This window comes from Camelus ferus, chromosome 8, assembly GCF_009834535.1.
Source record: "Camelus ferus isolate YT-003-E chromosome 8, BCGSAC_Cfer_1.0, whole genome shotgun sequence".
Classification (NCBI taxonomy): domain Eukaryota; kingdom Metazoa; phylum Chordata; class Mammalia; order Artiodactyla; family Camelidae; genus Camelus; species Camelus ferus.
In genome coordinates, this window is record NC_045703.1 from 40,907,605 (window position 1) to 40,929,207 (window position 21,603).

General features: G+C 35.6%; 1 protein-coding gene across 6 annotated transcripts in view; it reads left to right on the top strand.

Annotated features, from left to right (window-relative positions):
* The window catches only part of NKAIN2 (sodium/potassium transporting ATPase interacting 2), an 854,966-nt gene that overhangs the window by 538,067 nt on the left and 295,296 nt on the right, over window positions 1-21,603 (top strand). The window lies entirely within an intron of this gene.

The window sequence follows — 21,603 nt, forward strand, 5'->3', positions numbered from 1 at the left end:
AAGATCCCATGAAGAAGTTTCAGCTACAGCCTTAGCTGAAGTTTCAGCTAACAGTCAGCATCAACCACCACGAGTGAGTGAGTGAGCTTTCAGGTGATTGCATCCCCCAGCCTCTGAGTTGCCCTAGCTGATGTGTAGTGGAACAGAGAATAGCTGCTGATATATGAGAAAAATCAATGTTGTTATTGTTTAAGCTACTAGTTTTGGGATGATTTTCTGTGAGACAGTGGATAACCAAAATATTGAATTACTGCCCATTCTAGGTGGAAAGGGTCCAATGTTGCCACCCTTCTACCATATTCACAGAATGTCTTTTCAAGGGATGGTGCTATATTAGGCGCTGAGTATTTTCTATTTCTAGTAGATTGAATATTTGACAGTGGCAGTAGCTAAATAAGTCTTTGTGAATAAAAGCCTGTGCTCCTGGACCCATGAGTAGCTTCTGCCTCGGCCGTCAAGACCCTGCTCCGAGTCTTAGCGCATAAAGCTGGCACTTGGGGTGTTTGTACTGAGACATTCTGTCTGCTTGGCAGATGCTTTCTGGTGATATTAATGTTAGCACAACGATCTTTATACATTGCGCCTATTCTCGTTCGCCCATCCACACCCCTCTGTCCTTGACCTCCTTATCCCTCACCGTCCAGCTTTTCTGTTCCAGACCCCTAACGAACCAGGCAGACCATTCGCCACTGCGCGTGAATCAGTATGTGCTCTCACCTCGAGCCACTTGCATTTCCAGAGCGATCAACCACGTACTGCAAACGTGCTAATGACTGGAGAATTTCCTCCTACTGCTGTGTTTTCCAGGCACGGGCTCAGTGTAGTTAGTGCTTGTTTTTGTTTTGTACTCACAAATGAATGAGCCAATCCATTCATGGTCCAAGTTTGACCTTTTTCTTCCTCTTTCAGCTGATTATAAGGGGCCTCCCATTTAGCCATATCAGCTGAGAGGTACTGGTGCAAAACCTGTGGATGGCCATGGGGTGTGGGATGCCTGCTCATGCATCTGGTAACCTCTAGTCTTATTCATGCCCCTGAAGTACTGCTTTCACCGTACAGTGGATTGTCACTGGGCCCCTACCTAATTTATGACTTAGCAGTTCTGATGGAACCCGATCATGGTAGGCACTTCTGACAGCATAGTCATGTTGTGTTCCCTGTTCAGGCACTTCATCTCTTCCAGGTCCCAGGAGCATCTCAGAGGCATAGTCTTACATTTTTGGCATGGTCTTGTAAATGGTATAGTTTTGCTCCAGGACCCTAAAGATGTATGTTATGATTTTTTTTTTTTTTTGAGTTTGCCAGATATCTCTGGTATTATAAAGTCTTCTGGATCCTATGGTCCTAGGGACAAGACCATCTACATTACTGCCTGAATCTGCTTTAGGTCCCACTCAAAGCTGGAAGCCTTTTTTTGTCATATGGTAAGTGGGTTTGGGTTGTATTTCCAAGTATGAGATATGTGACGTTTAGAGGATGACGAGGGCCACAAGGTGTCTCTCTCTTCTTGGTAGTGATGGTTGCAAGATGAAATAATTTGCTCCTTACTTTCGGGGAATGTCCCATTTAGCCATAGACCATTGGAGTTCTAAAACTTCATTTATGTGTTGGGCCGCTCAATCTTTCTAGGGCTTATTTCTTATCATACCACATGTAACTTCCCAAGCATCCATTGTATTTGCTGTTTTTCCTCATCTGTTTTGGTTAGCATATTATTGATATGGTTCCGTCAGTGTAGTGGATCAATGTGATATTCTTTTGGAATCTCCAACAAACCAGTTCCAGTCAGACTATATTTTGACAAAAGCAGGAAGAATTCACATAGCTCTGGAGCAAGAGAATAGATATATAATATGCTATTTCTGATTCTCATTTCTGATTGGGGTAGAGAAGAATATATATGACCTTCCAGAGGCAGTGTTAACTGTTCTAGCAAAGATACCATGTTTGAGATGGTGGCTGCAACTGGGGCTACCACTTGGCCCTTATGGCTTTCCTAGAATCCAAACTCATGAATCATATGGAGGTGTGATAGAGCCATCAGAAGGGTGGCTCTAATCTTTGCTATTTCCTGCAGGAGGTGCTGCTGTTTTTCATTTATGTTCTTGATAGAGGTGTCCACTTGGACTTCCTCTACAGTAGTTCTCGCCCCACATACCATGGAGCGTGTTTGGAATTTCCCAACGGCAAAGACTGTCCATCCCAGCTGTACATTCAGGGACTGGGTAAACGACCCTCACAAGGTCTTTGCAGATGCTATTTGTTCTCTAGGGATGCTGTCCATTGCCCTTTTTGCTTCTTTAATTCTTATTTATACTTTAAACCTCAAGTGAGAGAAATCTTCCTGAATAGGTAAATTCTCACATCATGTTCTCTTATATGGCCTGTAACTCTCCTTTTCAGTGTATAGCAGAGTTTTGATTTTATCATTATTTGCATAATTATTTGAGTAATATTTATTTTGCTGACTAAACTGTAATTTCACTGAAACGCAGGGAGAATGTTTGTATTTACAGCATCTACTGTAGTACCTGGCATGCAATCGGTATTTAATGTCAGCATTTATATAGTTTATATAAAAGAAAAACATGAAAATATTAATGTATCAGGAGGTGCACTAGAATTTTGATTAGAAACTTCAAATTCTGTCTCACAAAAATTGATTTATAAGACCTCAAAATGAAAAAAGAAATTAATTAGTGCCTGGTACTAATTAATTTGTGCCAGTATCGATGGCACAAATATTTTTGACAATGAATGGTGTCCAGATTTGAAATATTCCACATATTTTTGCCAAACTCATGTTTAACTAGCTTGAATAGCTCAAAGTCACTTTAAATGCTTAACTGAATGATTGTGCTGTAATGGCTGAAGCTTTCAAACTATCTTTAACCATAGGACACACATAGAAGATTATTTGAAGGAAATCAGAGCAAGCATGTTCTATGTGTTTTAAATCGTTTATTTGGTCAGTGTATTCACTTATGTTCAATAATAACTATTCTAATCTAAACTATAAAACTTTCTTATTTAAACATTATATCATTGAATTTCTTATATTAAACATTATATTATTGAATTAGGTCTTCATTCTATATGTGGTATATTATATAACATTCTAGGACATATTAAATGTAAGAACATGAATTTCTAGCTCCTAAGATTTTCGCATCCCAGTGAAATTCCAAACCCAAATTAGACAAAAAGGAATAATTTCTTATTGTAAGAAGTGTCTAATTCAAAGAGCATTTTGGATATTGAAGAAATTGAATAAATTTCATATTTGGAATAAATTCTATAAATATTTTTAGAGAACAGCTTAAGGATGTATGTACAAAATTTATAGCAAAAATTATACATACACAAAGAAACTGAAATCTGTAACTTTCTGTAAAAGGAGTTGTTAAAAACAAATACTACACACATGCAATAGAATATATACCACATTTTATATTTTGCAGATGATGAGGTCATTATAAAGAGTAGAGTAGATAAATCAGTTACAATATGAAAATTCTGCAACATGTTTTTTAAGTGAAAAAGCAAGGTGCAGAGCAACACTATGTAGATTTGTCCTTTCTGTGAGAACAAAATTTTCTGGAAAGGTATATAAAATTTGCTAATACTTCCTGGGGAAAAGATTTGGAGTTGGAAAAGGGAGGATACCATTCACTTTTTAAGAATTTTTTTGCCTCTCTTTACTGTTTGAGCTTTTATGTTGTACATATACTACTTTTACTGTAAAAAATTACTTTAATGTTTAAACACTTTATTATTCCATTACCTCAGAAAACAAAAAAATTAACATAAACATTCCAATTTGTGTTAAGGAATGAAGTTCTAAAGTGTTATCTAAAAATACTTTATATTTTATTTATCAGATCATTCAATATTTGATTTTCTCTGAAAGAGTAGCTTTCTAAAAGAATTAATAAGACTCTACCATTGTTTCAGTGTTATACATGCAACCAAAATTTTCCTCAATTCTCATACCGCTGTTGGGTCAGATTTCAGAATCTCATGCAACAACATTTTGTTTGTGTTTAACACCTCTAATTTTTTCCCATAGCAACAATGACATAATAAATGCCAAAGGAAGCATTGACTGAAAACCAAGGATTATTGCCAAGTGTTGGGACATTAAAAAGAAAAACAAAACCAGAAACAAAAAGCCAGGAGCTACTACCCATGTTTGGCATGCCATCAAAGGGTGCTATGTGGCCTCCTTGCTGTCTTTGCAAAAAAAAAAAAAAAATATATATATATATATATATATACACATATATATATATCTATGTGTGTGTGTGTGTGTATATATATATATATATATAAAAGATTGCCAGTGGGCCACTCATTTGGCTAATTCTTGCTGTTCGTATTAGAACATTTTTTGCTTTGTAAGAATTCATCAATATCAAAACAAAGAAGTGTCATTTTCATTTAATTTTATATGCATTCAAAATAAGGTGGGGCAAGAATCTTTGTACAATAAATTGCTTACTTTAATGTGAAATAACTGCACAGCTTTCGTCTTTTTGGGTGTCTTGCTCTATCTGGAGTGCTGCTTACTGAGAAGCGGCAGGACTCACATCTTGCTTATTATTTTATTCCCATTGTCTTGAAAGTTGTTATTTTGTTGCTTAACATTTGCTTCCATAAGAAGGTTGCATTCGTGGGGAGTATTTGGTAATCACCAACATTTCTAGTGGTTCATGATAATTGAGAAATTTAGATCCCCTTTGACAAGGGCAAAGCTCAAGCCTCCCTCTCCAGAACTGTATATTCAAAATATACATGTTTTGTAAAATTTCATAAAATGTCAAGTGCTGTATGAACTTGGACTGGAAAGGCAGTGGGGTCTCTGTGACATCTCGTCGCCTCATTTACTATGTATGGGGTGACACCTAGACTCCTTTTCATGGCGTGTACGACCTTTGGTGACCTAGCTTCTACCAGTTGTCCAATGGTTTCAGCTAAGGACATTTCTGTCCACCAGGGGACCTATGGAAAGGTCTGGAGACATTTTATTTTCTTAACTATGGTGGTGATGGGGGTGAGAGGGAAGATGTTCAACCGGCAGTTAGTGGGTAGACCCCAGAATGTCTGCTAAACTCTGCTAAAAATACACAGGTCAGTCTCAAAAACAAAATTATCAGGTCTAAAAAGTCAGTAGTACCAAGGCTGAGATATACTTACTGGACTGCTTTAACTCCTGCTATTTTCCATATCTTGCTCAGCCCCTAAATCACACAGACCACTTGCCATTCTCATGAAAATGCCCTCTTTCTACAATGCCCTTCCCCCTTGACCACATAGTCACTTATGTTTAAAGTATTTCCTTTCGCGTGACCCCTCGTCAGTGTTTGCATAGAACTCTTGTGTGAATGCCTCGATGTAATGCTGTATTGTAATATTTACTAGCATATATATCTTGCCTACCAGGCCTTGAGCTCTTTCAGGGATACTGAAACCCTAGTGCCTGGCAGATGGTAACCACTCAATAACTATTTGTTGACCCGTAACAGAATAAAGACAAAATTTTAAAGGTTAAAATATATTCGAATTTTGATTGATGTTTTCATGAAAGAAGGGTAATGTTTTTGACAGTTATTCTTGTAATGGATCTAGGAGGTGACTGTTATGAAATCGGTAGCAGTGAGGGAGATGACCTATTACAGGAAATAAAATTCCAATCACGACAAAGAAGTGCTCTGTTTGCAAGTTAAATCAGAGCCTCTGCAGTTGCAGGTGTTTTCATTATGCAGAAGATGTAAAATACAGTGATTGGATGGCACTCTGGTAGCCCAGAGATGACACAAGAGTAGGTCGTAGAATCTTAATTGCCTTCAACTCTTTTAAGCATTCTCCTATCCTGAGGTCATTCCACCCTGACTTCTGCTTAATAGCCTCCCATTTCTGCCAGGCACAGTAACTCTGGGAGCTTCTCTAGGACTGTAAGTTTTTACATTCCATTGAGTTTGTGGACATGTAACTGAAACTCATTCTTTTCGTTTCTCACCCCCATGGCACACATTAACACTGTGACCCGCTGTTTCCGCATTGCTCTGTAAGGGGCCATCACCCCTTCAAGCCATTAGGGTGCCCTTTGCACTAGAGTAAATTCACTCATATGATGTGTGAAGCGATGCAGTGCATCAGGCTCTCCAGTTTCTCTAGTGCTGGCATCTATTTTCCATTTCCATTGCAATGCTGTGTACGCCCCACTTGTCAAACACCCGGTCTGAGTTCAGGCTCTGCTGTTTGTCCACTGAATGACTCTTTGCATGTCACTTGCTACCTTGTGCTTCAGTTTATCTGTAAAATGAGGCATTGGATTAAATGTTCTCTAAGATTACTCATAGGTCCAACTTCCTTTAATTCTGTGATAAGTATTGATAAAGGAAATCTCTGCTCAAATTTTGCATGTGCACATGAGGGCTTGGTCATGGCTTGACGCTAAGCCTAGTTGATCTTCAAACAATTCATCATCGGACCTTTCTGAGAACTAGGTTAATTTATTGCCCACCCAAATGAATTTGCACTCAAATAGGGATTCATACTAAGAAAGACTTGCCAGTCCGCTATAATAACCAATCAAAAAATGCCTTCTTCTATTTGGGGGGAATTTACTCCTTCTTACCCTGTATCTAGTCCCTACAATCCACATTCAGAGGGAGTGAGTAACCAACAGAGGGACACTGCCCTCTTTTGCCTGGCAAGTTAATAAATTCAACTTCTAGATAAGCTTATTTTGGGGTTTGGTTATACTTCCACAGCGTAGAATCAGGAAATATTGAGCTGAATATATAGGAAGCTACAGATTTCCTTTACTGGGATGTTTTTAATGCATCATTAACCATTTAGTCTCTACTGGCTGTCCTGACTTGAAGAAACAGTGAATCCTGAGAGCAGAATTGGGGCCCTGAGGCATAGATCCAAATCTGATGTTAACTTTTTTTAAAAAAGCAAATGCCTGCTAATTGTCTCTGTGTAGAGTGAATAGAATTCTTGATCAGAATTTAAAACATCAATCCCTGTCCCTACCTGCTCTACTGACTTGTACAAAAAGACATCTGGCCTCTTTAAATTTAAAGATTGATTGTTTATGCCTTAACTCATGCCTGATCAAGCTTTTTATATATATATGGGGGAAAATACATATGTAACCACTTTTGAAGGAGAAGGAATTATTAATTAAATAAGTCTTAAATAAATGGAAATAGATACATAAGGCTACCTTACTGAATACATTCCATAATACTCAGAGGCATCCACATAAATATGTAGGGGACTCTCTTAAGGAATTTTTTTACATTCAGGTTAAGCCTTTTAAAAAACTCACAAGAATTCAGATAAGAAACCAGTTTTAATATAAGAAATATTCAGTGTTTTAGTGTTTTTTAGTGGTAATTCATAGTTTTATAAAGTAGCTGTCTACCTACGGTGTGCTTCCAAAATGGTTTCCATAAAATATAATTTAATCTGGTTTCAATGATTTTCTGTTTCTATAATGGCTATATTTTGGAAAAGAACGATTTGCAAAACAAAGCCATATCTAAGGAGGAATCAGTAGCCTTAGGGCTGAACAACGTGCTCCAGCCAGAGCCCAGGATATCTTTCAGATGTAACCAGCCAATATTGTAAGTAGAAAGCAGTAGAGAAGCATGCACCATTTTTGCACGTGACCAACAATATAGATAAATGACAAATCTAGAGATTGAAAAGTCAACGAGTTATTTTTCAAGCCAGGAAAAGATGGACATAAATTAGTGCAGAGGAAGATTAAGTATTGTGGTGCTAGAAAGGACAGTTTTATGCTTAGACCTTGTGAGTAATACATCCCTCAACTTCAAGAAACTTTTACACGTACAGTTACACATCAAATTTCAAACTTGTGAATTATTATGAAGTTTTAAAGAGGATATCCAGTGTAATGTAAAATAACTGTTAAAATAGTCCTGATAGTCTAGAATACTTAGATGACCAAATACGTGGCACTGTAGATCATATCAAGAAATGATATTTGGATTTGGGTTATAAATTAGCTGCAAGTGCCAGATTGACTGTATGGTGTTGATTTTTGGTTAGATTGTTTTATTTGCTTTATTTTTCAATCCACTATAGCCAAAGATTGAAGTAATTTAAACTGAATAAATTTGACTTTAAATAGGTACAATCGGTAAATTATAATCTCCAGAATGAATCTTCAGCTTGCGATGCTAATTTTGGATTTTCTTATTGTAATTGAAGGGAAGAATTGCTTTCACATGGGAAGAAACAGATGTTTTCAATATCAACTCTTCACTCAGTTGTACTTGTTTTCTCCCTTTCATGTTTATCCTCGTTACCACTTCTCTCAAAATACAACATTTAGATTTTATGATCCACTAAACCAACCAGTTCGAAGACTACCAAATATTAATAGAATAAATTTTTGACCTATTTTTATTTTCTATTTTCTACGTCATCTTATATCACAGGAAAAACTTTAGAATGTGCCTGTACATAGATATAATTTTGTATGTTTTCTAAGTGTTAAAAGTAGGCTATTTGCAATTCTTAAAACTTTGCTTATTTTAGTATGAAAACTTCCTTCTTGTGTGTGTGCATGTATGATAAATTTTTGATATCCAAGTTTTGTATGATTAAAGATATTAATCTAAACATTAATAATCCACATCAACACTGCCATATAATAAGACATTCTTATTAATAATGTAAGCCTACAGTTATAATTGTCACTCTCAATTCTGTAAGGATGATGACTTTTTTTCCCATAACGAAAATAAGTTCTTCACAATGGAGAGCAAAAGAAGAGACAATTTCACTTAATAGATTCTGCATATCTTCATAGAAGTATTAATTGATTCTGAGACTGGTTAAACATTTAAATATACAGTGGAAATACCAAGCTATCAATTTCTTCCTCACATTTGAACCTGAGGTTGTTAAGACGATTGAGCATTTTTTTCACAAAGCATAATTTTAAGTTAATTTTGACCAAAATAACTTAACATTTCTACTCAAGGAATGATTTTTTTGTTTGTTTGAATTCCATCAATTGCTTACCTCCATGTAATTTAAATATTTAAATATGTATGATTCAAATTACTTAAGGTTTGTAAATTTGCAACCTAGGAAGATAATATAAAAAGTCAGTAATGATTCATAAAAACTATTTAACCTAGCTATGCAGGAATACCAAAAAAAAAAAAAAGGCTAAGACATACAGCAATAAAACCAGAAATAGAAAAAAAAAAAATCTGTTGAAATAATACAACATTTTAGCCCAGGCACACTTTCTATAAAGTAATTTTATTGTGATTATTCTAGGTCCTTCCACATGAAATAACTTATCTATATTCATTGAAAGAAAAGTCAACTGCATTATCTGTAGGGACCTAGTGGATTCATATTTATTTTTCCATTTTATTTTAGGTCCATTGATTTTTTGCTCCTTGCAAGTGTTTTATTTATTTTTTTAATAACATGCCACAGTAGATGTTTAAGATGCAACATTGTGATGTAATAAATTTGCTGTTTGCCTTTGAGACTCATGAAGACAAATAATTGTATTTCCAAAAAAACTATTCATTTAATTTAGCTGTATAAAATGGATTATTGATAAATGGAGGTTATAAGCCTCTAATTTTGAGGTGATCAGACCCTATCTAGAGTGATGTTTGCATTTCTTGGTTTCCCATTTTCAGATATTCATAAGCAAGTGATGCTCAGAGAAAAATGGGAGAGAGAGCAATTGTGGTTTAGAAAATATAGCTCATAAAGGACAGTTGAAGCAAGTGAATATGTACAACTTGGAGGCAGATCAGTAAGAGGAGCCTTATGCTGGTTTCTTCAAATATGTGAAAGGCTACCATGAAAAAGAGTGACTAGATTGGTTTCTTTATACATGACCAAACCTATGACTGCTAAACAGACAGTGGAATTTCTAAATGGACCCTAAGTTCATCAGTCTAATGGTGGACATCCTAACAGTGGTGTCCAACAAGAAGAGGGTTTCAGGGGAAGGGATGGATTTATTTTTGTTTGTTTAAATCTTTTCCCCAGCTTTATTGGGATAAAATTGACAAACAACCATTATTTATATTTATGATATGCAATATGATGTCTTGATATACATACACATTGTGAAATTCTACCATCTAGTTAATTAGCATATCCATCACCTGACAGTTACCATTTGTGTGTGTGTAGTGAGAATATTTATAATCTGTTCTCTTAGGAAAATTCAAGTATAAAATACAGTATTTCTTGTACTGATTTTCCATCTGTCATGGAGGTGGTAGAAGAGATGTACTGGGTGAACCCTTGAGATCCCTTCCAACTCTTAATTTTATGCATCTGAATTGTATTGAGATAAAAGGATCAGCGGGTGCTGAATTTCTCCTTTGCAAACCTCAATCTGTTGACCAGAGCTTCCCTCTACAAAGAGAAGTGAGCCCACCCCATAGTGTGTGCAAGACAACCCGTTGGGATGGAGCATGAAAGCATTAAAACTCCAATTAGGATTTATTTTATCTACTTTTCTACTTCTATATGTTTTAATGATCAGTAGACCATTAGTACAGGTACACATGATTAAGATTTGTAAATGTTTAAAATGTATAAATAGCCAAAGTGTTTTCATTGATAAGGATGTGATATAAAATAAAGAAATAATTTGGGGACCACACAAATGAAGATACGAAGTAGAGGGAAGTTAGTTTGGAATAATTGCACTGGAATTTCATGTATCTAATGACAGAAATAGAGTACGACTCATAGACAACTTAACCTTCAGATTTTTAAAGTTTTCAAGTTCATGCCACTAAGACTATGCTAGGATGAAAAACTGAGAGCACAGTGGAAGGACAGGTCTTGTTAGCCGTATTAATGTTAATAGGTTCATACACTGTCACAAAATTAATTGTGTATGTAAATTGGGATGCAGTAATAATGGCATCGTAGATGAAGCACTACCCTCTCACATCTGGGGTCATTCTACATCTAACCCAAGGTTTTAACCACAATTAGTTTAGTGGTTTGGGGTTATTACCTGCTAGGCAGTAATTCTCCATCAAAATGAATATAAAGCACATAATTTATCACAATTAGGCTTAATTGGCTTAGTCTTTGTTCAGTAGATGCCAAGAACAGAGACAGCTTGGACAACAATTCTCATCTCAGAACCCAAAAAGGACAGTTTTAGGTCATTTCCTGACAAGTTCAGTGATGGATATGGTCGAATTTCACTCTCAAGTATTCAGAGGGCATTCACATCTTACAATAACATATTTAATTTTGTCTTCCTGAGAGTTATTTACTTTATTTTTTCTTGCTCCAACTTCTTTTCTCCCTCTTCTCTTCACTTGCATTCTCTCTCTCTCTCTTCCTCTTTCCTTCCTTAACCCCTCTCTTCCTCCCCCACCTCTGTCTCTCTCTCTCTTTCCTTCTCACACACACACGCACACGCACACGTGCACACACATACACAGTTTCCAAAGTCAATCAGGAGACTCCAATCAAGCAATGAATATACAAGAAAGAATATGACTGTAACTGTGTGATATGCAATTTACGTAAATAAATGTCACTCTTGCTTTTATATTGAATATGGAAAGATTTTCTACATGATGAGGACAAAAAAGTGAACATTTTTAGCTAAATGTTTCAAAAACATCCTTTCCATTATTCAGCATTCTTCACCCAAAGACTATTAAAAGAGAGGAAAAAACAATCATTTTTAGTTTTTAATATTGAGAGCTCTTGGCAGAGTTGTTAGAAGTACTGTTACCTACAGTACAAATGACATTGGAATTTTATATCATCTTTATGATCAAGTGTTTCTGAAGTACTTAAAGTCAAGAGAAATCAATGAAACAAATTATTGGATGAGGGCAGTGGATTTTCCTCATCTACAAGGATACAGTTTTTTTAAGTCACACATTGATTAAGAGATCTAGCACCACCATAGTTGAAGAAAGTGTTGATTTCTCTTTCAGGTGTATGTAAGACAAAACACTAATATTAAGTATATAAAAGTAAATGTATTGGGACTACGCTGAGAAAAAAAAAAGACCAAAACAACTTCAAAGCCAGAAAATCAGGATCAACACTATCTAGTAAATATGTTATCCAGTGGCTGTGCCAAAGATTGTTCCTAACTAAACCAAAAGAGCCTACTTATGTCAATATATTTAACTCAGTATGTTTCCCTCTTTCAGAATTACTGGTTTACATGCTGACTTTCTTGGGTACATGTAGACCAGACTATGACTTAGATCTAGACCACTTTGAGACCTGTGCGTAACATGGATGGTGATTATATTAAAAGGATGTTTGTATCTAGTTTTCATCATAAAAATAATGTTTATTTACTTGTGCTCTTCATGTATACTTAAGTTCTCTGGTGATTACAGTATAAATAAAATTTTAGAGTGTAAGGTGAAGTGACAGATGCAATGCCTTATACTGATGTAAGTGATAATTTTTGTATTGCTTGAGGTGAATGATAGCACATAGGTAAACAAATTGAGGAGAGCCATGAGGATTTTATTTTCTGAAAACTTGCTCAGAGAATGACTGAATGATTGTCATTGTGTTGTAGGACAAATGGCATGAGTGGACAGTGGGTGGTGGTGTCTTGTCATGAATTGGAATGTATATGAGTAAAACCTAGAATTCTATTACCATTCAGTTTCTTTCAGGACAATTTAATAACACAAAATAAATGATATTCTCTTTACTCATTGGACATTGCATCTAAGTATGTCCATAGATATCACCACCCCACCCTGATAACACACAAGTTACCAGAAAAGGAGAATGAAGCATAGGCAATCTGATTTTGTCTATTCTACACTCTATTTCTGTCAACCTGTAACTATTTAGACTTTTAAAATATTAAAATCAAACACATACAGTCATCTTAGCACTGTCATGTGTGTTGAAATCAGGTTTATGAAGTTTTGAACTTTACCTGCACAGGTTACTCAGTCATGTTCTGAGACAAGTGCATACAGTGTTCATGTCGGGCATCACTGAGAGACAATGAATATTTCACTTTTGATAAATACAAATGTACCTACTGTCTGGAAATAGTCACTATGAAGATGGTGGGTGCCTGCGAATAGGCTGGCCCTTGAACATGAGCTGCCCAGCCCTCACAGATGGGTGCAGCCCCTTGTCAGTTAAAGAATTTAAGATGAAACACTTGAAAACAAAAGTACTACTGGCTGAAGTACAAACACACTTAGGAAATACAAATAATGTTGTTCTAGTTTATTAAACAGTATTGAACACTTAGAGAAAATGAGCAAGTGGAAAGTGAATAGTTTATTCTTCAGAGAAGCCCTGAATTTGTAATTCAGCCCTCAGCTGTAAACAGTGTTCATCAAGGAAACGTATGGATGGGAAACCACTATGATGACGTTAGAGAAAAGCCTAAGAGTTCCCATTTGCATTTTTGATTTTATTTCTTTTAGAAATAAAATAATATTTCTTCTAATTATAATAGCAATAAGTTTAGTATTAAAAAATGATGGAAAAAATACTGCTTACCCCAGCCCTCCACGTTAATAATGTTAGGTTGGCATGCATCCTTGTAGACATTTGTGTACATCCATATAAGTACACAAACATAAACAAACATATAATGTAACAGCTGTCCCTTCAGGCTGATTAGCCCCATGGCTGAAAGCCCTCTGAGATTGCTTAGTAGTCTAAAAATAAAATTAAAAAGCCCTATCTCCTTCAGTGCAGTCTGGACAGATTCCTCCCCAGATTTTCTTTTCTTCTCTTTTCTTTTTTTTTAAAGTGAAGAGCTGCTTGGCAGAGTGATGGAGGTGGTGAAGGGGTGGAGACACTGCAGTGGAAACAGCATCAGGGGTTATTTTAAGTTGTTTTTTCTTTCTGGTATACCCATATGCATATATATATATATATATATATATATATATATATATATATATATATATATATATATATATATATATATATATATATATATATATATATACACATACATACATACACACACACAAGTGTCACCAGACATACACGCAAACTTTTAAAATAATAGTGCATATCTGTTTCTGCTTGTTGCTTATTGCCCTTAATACATTTTGGACAGTTTCATTGTCAAAACATGTAAAACTCTTTCTCTCTGTCTCACCAATGGATAGTATTTCATTAACTACAATGTACCAAAGTTTATTTTCATTTTCCCTTTTTAGTGATCATTCCATTATTCCTGGATTTTTGTTATTGGATACAACTTTAAAAAAATCTACTTTTATGTGAATATACAGTTGACCGTTGAACAGCTTGGGGTTGTTCTCCCATACAACTGAAAGTTCACACATTGCTTCTGACTCCCCACAACTTAACTGCTGATAGCCTGCTGTTGACTGGAGACCTCAACAATGACGTGAACAGTACTGGGTGTAATGAGCCTTAAAGATTCTTATGACCCTTAGATCTAGAGGCTGAATTAGAGATACTATGTTTGAGGGGAGGCAGACCATTTCGACACCTTCGGAACTCACAGGGTTCTGGGTGGCCAGGGGCATTGTCTGATACCAAAAAGCTTTAAGAGGTAATTTATTACTGGTACTTCTCAACTTCAGGGACAAGGCATGGATAGAACCAATTCAGAAAAAGCATTCTTGCTGTCCACGCATCCTTGTTAAATAATCAGAAACTGGCAGCTGGTGATTCTCTTTCCCTTCAAGGCTTGGAGTTAGCAACTTTATAGATAAGAGCAGTCCTGTTCATAAACCTGACTGTATTTCCACAAACAGTCGGGTTATCCTGTCCCTTCCTGCCTTCAGTGCTGGTGCTCACTTCTCTTTCTTACTAACAAATGTCCTTTGTAGCAGTTTTGTTTTTTTTTTTCCTAGAAAATACACCTTAATCTGCATTAAAAACCTGTCTGGTCAGATATCCTTTCTCCTCAGTAATTTTCTTAATGGCTCTGGGAACGTGTCTGCTGCTTCTTAGTCAGCAGAAGCTGCTTCTTTTATCTTGACATTTTTAAAGCCAAACTTCTTTCTAAAATGATCAAACCATCCTATGCTGGCTTTAAGTTCTCCAGCTTTAGCTCCTTCACCTTCCTTTTGCTTTAAGGTGTCATATAATGACTTTGCCTTTTCTCATATCATATGAAAGTCTGTAGGTAGCCTTTCTTATAGCAATCCTGCACCCACATAATAGCCACATTATTAATATGAGATAAAAAGGTATTTCACAGAAGTATGAGGTTTTCTCATCTGCCAGTGTAGCTGCAGCTATGACTTATGCTTAGAAATATCCTCTTTACTCACATACTACAGACAAATTTCTCCTGTGTGTTTGTAGTACTTAACTGGTTTGTTGGTTAATTCCTGGGTCCTTAATCTCTCTTATCTGTTGTGGTATATGGTATAAAATAGGGATTTACTTGGGTCAGTATGTTTAAAACATTTAGATAAGTACCTGGGACATTGGAAGCTCTCAGTGAGTGTATTTTAATTTGTATTATTTACCTTTTGGATTAGGTTAAGTTGCAACTCCTTGTAGGATCTGCTCTGTGTACTGCTTTCATAGGAAGTAGGGCTATTTATTAGAATGAATGCTGGCAGAAAATTGTCTAGATTCTAGATCTTTCTCAGCCAGTTACTAGTTAGTAACCCTGCTAAAGTAACTTAGTGTCTAGGCCTCAGTTTCTTTCCTGAGAAGTCAAGAATCAATCTCCCTGTCGTTTCTCAAACTGTCTTCTCCCAGGCACTGATTGTGTCGGGTGTTTGTTTATTTTAAGACAATGAAAGTGAAATAAGTGATAGAAATGCTGGATTAAAGAAAGAGAGACAGGTGTGTATGAGAGAGTTTTATTTGCTTTTAACAATGTGCCTTCTCGAAGCCATTACAATTATATGTGTTGTGAATCGACGTGTATTGTACAGAATTTTTTAAACTTATCTAACCACCTACCCTTTTTTTCCCCTCAGAAAATCCCACAAAAAATAGTAACTTGTGAAAGGCTGAATTAAATGATCTCTGAATCTCCTTTCTTCTCTAATGTTCAGGAAATATCATATTCTGAGGCCAAGCCATGCTATGATATGCAGATCTTGATTTCTCAAGTTATTCCACAGGATGTATATACTATTAACACCCATTTTCAACAATGACAGTATTTCTTGGTTTGGCTCCAGATACACATGTAGTAGTTAACAGTGTTAATTGCGTCCATTGCCAGCTGCCAAGGAAGGTGCTAAGCATACAGACACATAAGACCAGGTGCCTTCCTTTAGGACCCCGAGTACCTCAGCATTGTGTGGGGAGCACAATTCACTTCTTAATTTTAGAGCCAAATCCACTTAATTGAATCAGTTACTCAGTAACCTTTGTGCGTGAATGGTGCATAGTGTTTTAATACCGCAAGATGCTAAAGGGATGAATTTTGTTGGTTTTTAGAAAATTACCTTTTTTGCAGTGTAAGAAGTATTTATGCTTTGTCTTTTGATAGCCTTTAAATTGGGACCTAAGTTGTTTCCGTATCATATTTGCTTAAAAGAATTCTATTTTCAGAGCTCTGTATTTAGTATGGTTTATGTAGATTTACTGCCGACATTTCTATGGAAGTTTATGGCAAAAATAAAGCATCCAATTTATTGAAATATTACAGAGTCATTTAAAAAGTAAATAAGCCATATGATCAAGGAGCCATTCTGTAGAGCTGTTTTGTGACTTAATTATTTTAAGGGAGAACATAAACTCAACGCAAATCTAAATAAATCGGTAGCAGCAGACTTAACATTCTTTTTTTGTTGAAACTCTGACAGGATATTTAATAGTAGTAGGAACTGAAAAGTGTACCATTGTTTTGTGCACTCTTAAAGGAAACTACAGCAGTGTATTGGATGAAAGGAGCAACTGTAGGACTGTAGCTTTTAATCTGCTGTGGGGGTCTGTACATCACTCATTGCAAACACTATGACCCACTGAAAGAACACGGTACATATCTGTTCATTCTGTACCATCCTCATTATCATTAATGAGACTCGCTATGCTTACATTTAAAATGAGCTACTCTGCAAGAAGCAAAATTAAAAAATACATATATAGGGAAAAATACAATCTAGAATCTTGATAGTGTCAGATATAATAAGAAAAACTATAGGGCTATAATGTTCTGAGGTATCTGCTTTTAAGACTATTCCTAAACAATACACATCTAGAGATTTGCAAAAGATAGTTATCCTACTCTCAAAGCTGAGGACCAGAAAGAAATATGTCATCCTTGACCCTCACAGCTGCCTACTGGCAACATGTTTTGAAGTCTTAGCACAGTTTCAAGTGATCAAATGCAGAAAAGGGGCCAAGCAGACCCTTGATCCCTACCATAAAGAAACAACCATTGCAGGGACTGAATAAATTCCTTCCATAAGTCCTCATGACTTCTGACTCAGACCTGTGGGTCAGGCCACCAGATTAATGGTCCCTGAAATTTAATGATCTATAGTGAATGTTGACTGACTTTCTAGTTTTTGATCACCAAAGGCAAGTATAAAGTGGAAACATTAATATCCTCCTGATATTGTATCTTAGAAAATTTATTCTAAACATTACAACTTTTTTGGCCACTGAGATGTAGAAAGAAAAAGTCCTCAGGGACAAATAAAAGAACAAATTAACCTAGGCCTTGGGAGACTGATTGGCTCATTCAGTCCTATGTTTGTGACTTCAGTAGCCTGAACAAAGTCCACAAAAAAGCCAATGCTTGGCTCCTGCGGCTTACTTGTCCTTGAACAAAGCATCTTGCTGATGCATTGTAATGTGAATTGCATTAGCACATTTCCATTAAAATGTGACATGATATGAAAAGATTATAAGATTGCAAATCTTTGGCATACTATCTGGAAAAAAACTGAGGATAAGTGTCATGTTAAAAATCTCGTTCTCTCACTATTATAAGTGGAGTAGTAATCACAAATGACAACTTAAAGAGGATTAAAAAAATCTTGCCACCTAAGTGATGATATTATCTGTGTTCTGAATAATTTTACTTATAACAGGTATTGTTCTGTAAATTTGTCTTATGATCCATATTTTCATTATGAAGAGAGAGCATTCATGTTCCTTAGGATTTGTTTACCCTGATGCTAATATTGCTTCATCAGCTTTCATTTAATTGGTATAATACAACTCATTTTCTTACCTTTAATGTAAAATGTCCTAGATCATTTTGCTAAAGTTTGTGTACTATAAGCAGTGTACAGCTGGATTTTATTTTATTATCATTTTAAACAGTTTCCATCTTTTAAGAGACAAGTCTAATATTTATATTTATATTTTTTATTATTATTGATATAGATGACAATTTATGTGAATCTTTATGTAGATGTATGTGTTTATGCATTATGTTCTTTTTTAATTTTCTTTTATCTAGTCCCACTTTATACTGGATTTGTGAGTTTTTTTAATTTCCCTTTTCCTTCTTCCAGTGGTTTGGAAGCTATGTATTCTATTTCTTTTTCCAGGTTTACACTTAATGTGAGTACTTACTTAATAGGCCTATGGTTGATCGTTATCACTGTGTTCTTTCCAAGTAATACGAGGAATGAAATTTCTCTAACCCTAACTTTCACACACCCCACTCAATGTTATCTTTTTTGTTTTCTAGTTTCACTTTTTAAAAGCTCTCCAAATTAGTCATTTGCTTTTACCAATGTATTGTTTTTGCACTAATCAATAAGTTGAATGATTAAATTGCTCACAATTGCTTCTTTCATTCTATTTCTTCATTCTGAGTTCAGTTTTCTTGTTACTAAAGTACATCCTTTAGAAAGTTCCTTACATGAGGGTTTGTAAATGGTAATACACTTTTGCCTCTAAAAATGTCTTTAGTTAGTCTTCATCCTTTTCAATGCTAGCTAGCTGTGCAGGGTATGGAATTCAGAACTGATAGGCTAACAATTATCTTTACTCAGAACTATTCACATATTTCATTCTGTTTTTCCCTTATGGTTGCTGATGAGATGCTACTGCTGCTGTCTGTTTCTTCATCATGATATTATGATGATGTATTTTTATTTGTTTTGCTTTTAAAGGATTTTTTGTTTGTGTTCTAAAATCTCACCGTGGTTTCCTAAAAGTGATTTGTTTTGTTATACTTGAAACTTGGCATGCTACTTCAACTTGAAGTCACTTGCCTTTCTTCAACTCTAAAAATTAATTGCGCATTTTCTGAATGATTATTGCCTCCCTTTTATTCCGTCTGTTCTCACCATCTGGAATTCCTATTAGATGTGTGTCACTTCAGCTTCTATTTCACTTAACCACACTTTCGTATTTTCCCTCCCTTTAATTGTCCTTGCTGCATTCTGGGTGGTTCCTTTGGGTTTCTAATACCTAGAACTTTTCCTTTCCTTCTCAGAAATATGGTTTTTTTAAACTTTTAAAGTCAAATTTTATTCAGCATTTCTAGGTACTGGTAATAAGAGAGGGGCCATTTGTATTAATTCAGTATGCCATGATGCTAGATTTAGCTGAATTCTTTACACTAAGTAGTCACACAGGATGTGACTTCATGCTACGCCCAGATGTCAAAAGCTTCTGAAACTGCAAAACTCTGCCAATTCCTCGATCCATCAAAATCACCCTGACTTAGGAAAGTGCTGAAAGTATAAGATGACTCAACAAAATTATTGGGCACGTACAGGATTTTCTCTTTAGTGTAGCCTAATTATAACTCTTTGAGAACTGTGCACGTGCATGTGTGTGTGTGTGTAGATACATGCATATATACGAAAAGGTTCCTTTCCTTCCAAATTTCCCATCAGTTGAGGAGATGCAGGCTATGCTGTTCCATCTTTCTACTTCTTTCTTGTGCATGTTTTCCTCCTCCCCTAAATTTGATAGAGAACTTTTGATTTAATACTAGACAACCTTCTTCTTAATCTGTTTTGTGTTTTAGCTCCTCCTGCATTACTTTTAGAAAATTCTCTTCCTCACTCCCTATTTTGACCTCTCCATTCAATTTATAAGAAAAGTGTCTCCAAAATGATGGCTTTTTGTACTTTAAAAATTATATATACATTTTTAAACTGTAATTTTTGAATTAGAATAATGAAAAGCAATACTGTCATCATGAAAACCCTTGAGAATGCCTTGATCATTGGAGTATTGACAGGAGTTAATTGGCCAGTGTACTTAGAGAGGGAGGGCTTAATTTCACTACCATATTTTTATCAGGAGCTTTGGGAGAAGTAAAGGTAAATTTGATCTGCTACCTGCCATCTAGGGCTTTATACTAATAGGAAAAGGAACATTGAAAATTAAAACAGAAAGTTTGAAATTAAAGGAAAAATTATATAGCTGTCATCTACTTTTAATCACTTAGAACATACTCATAAATCTCCTCTGGTTCCCAGTGTTTTTGTTTGCTTCTTTATGCTTCATTAACCTCAATCCTCTGAATTAGAGACTTTGAGATTTTCTTTTTCTTTCTTTCTTGTTTTGTTTTGTCTAAGTGCTGATACGATAGCAATACTGAATTCTATCAAAAAGACATAATATTTCAGCCACAGCATAAATTCCAAATGTTTTCAGTATGCTTATCTTGGGAGAAATCTGTCATTTACAGTCTTAGTTCCCTGAGAAGGTACATTCTGGCTTCTAAAAAATGACTTTCAAAGAAATTGAGAGAACGGTGGAAGGGAAGAGAAGGAAGGAAAGAGAAAGTAAGAGAGTGCATGTGATGACAGACAATATACTGTCCAAAGAGACTGAAAATATCATAATCCAAAACTCTCAGTTTTAATCAGTTAAGCTTAACTTCAGAGGGTAGTCTTACTTTGTTGTTAATCTGAGCATTTTTTAAACCAGTACATTTAATAAGCATTTAGAAAAAAATATTTAATAGGCTATATGCATTTACTTCAGAGTATAGACCTCTTCATCCTTTTCCCCAAGTACTGACCTCCCCCCGTAGGACAAAAAGCATCACACTCCCCATGTAAGATCCCTGATTTTTACTTCCTGTTCAACCTTCGTATTGGCACTTCCCAAACTGGAAGTAGGTACCAGCGTTCAATAGGAAATACCACTTCTATTTAACTCAGGTTGGCTGGCTGCACTAATCTAGAACAAGCATCCTGATAGTTCAATATTATAACCTTCTTTCACATCAAATTTTTGAAGTACTTCTTTGACTTTGTTACGCAGTGTGCTTATTTAGGATTTTAGAGAAGAGGACTTCATCTACAAAACATTTCTTGCAAAATGTTTGCCGTATTTTAATCCGTACATTTCTGCATATCTCTACTGAGAACTATATTGGAGAAGATGTAGCATATGAATATTATGACTTGCAGGGATCAGAAAATACTCTGACTTATGATTGAAATCTGCCTAATGGAAGTAAAGTGAATCTTAAGAAGAAAATCCTGAGCCTTTATCCCACAACTCTGCAAAACATTTCTACGCTGAACCTCTGAGCCAGGAATGGAAGAAAATATAGTGATTGAAGGCTGTCAGCAAAGAAAATCAGCTAGCGGAGTGATGATTCCCCGTACAAGAAAAAGACTTCTCTGAAAACAAACTCACAGATAAAGACACATA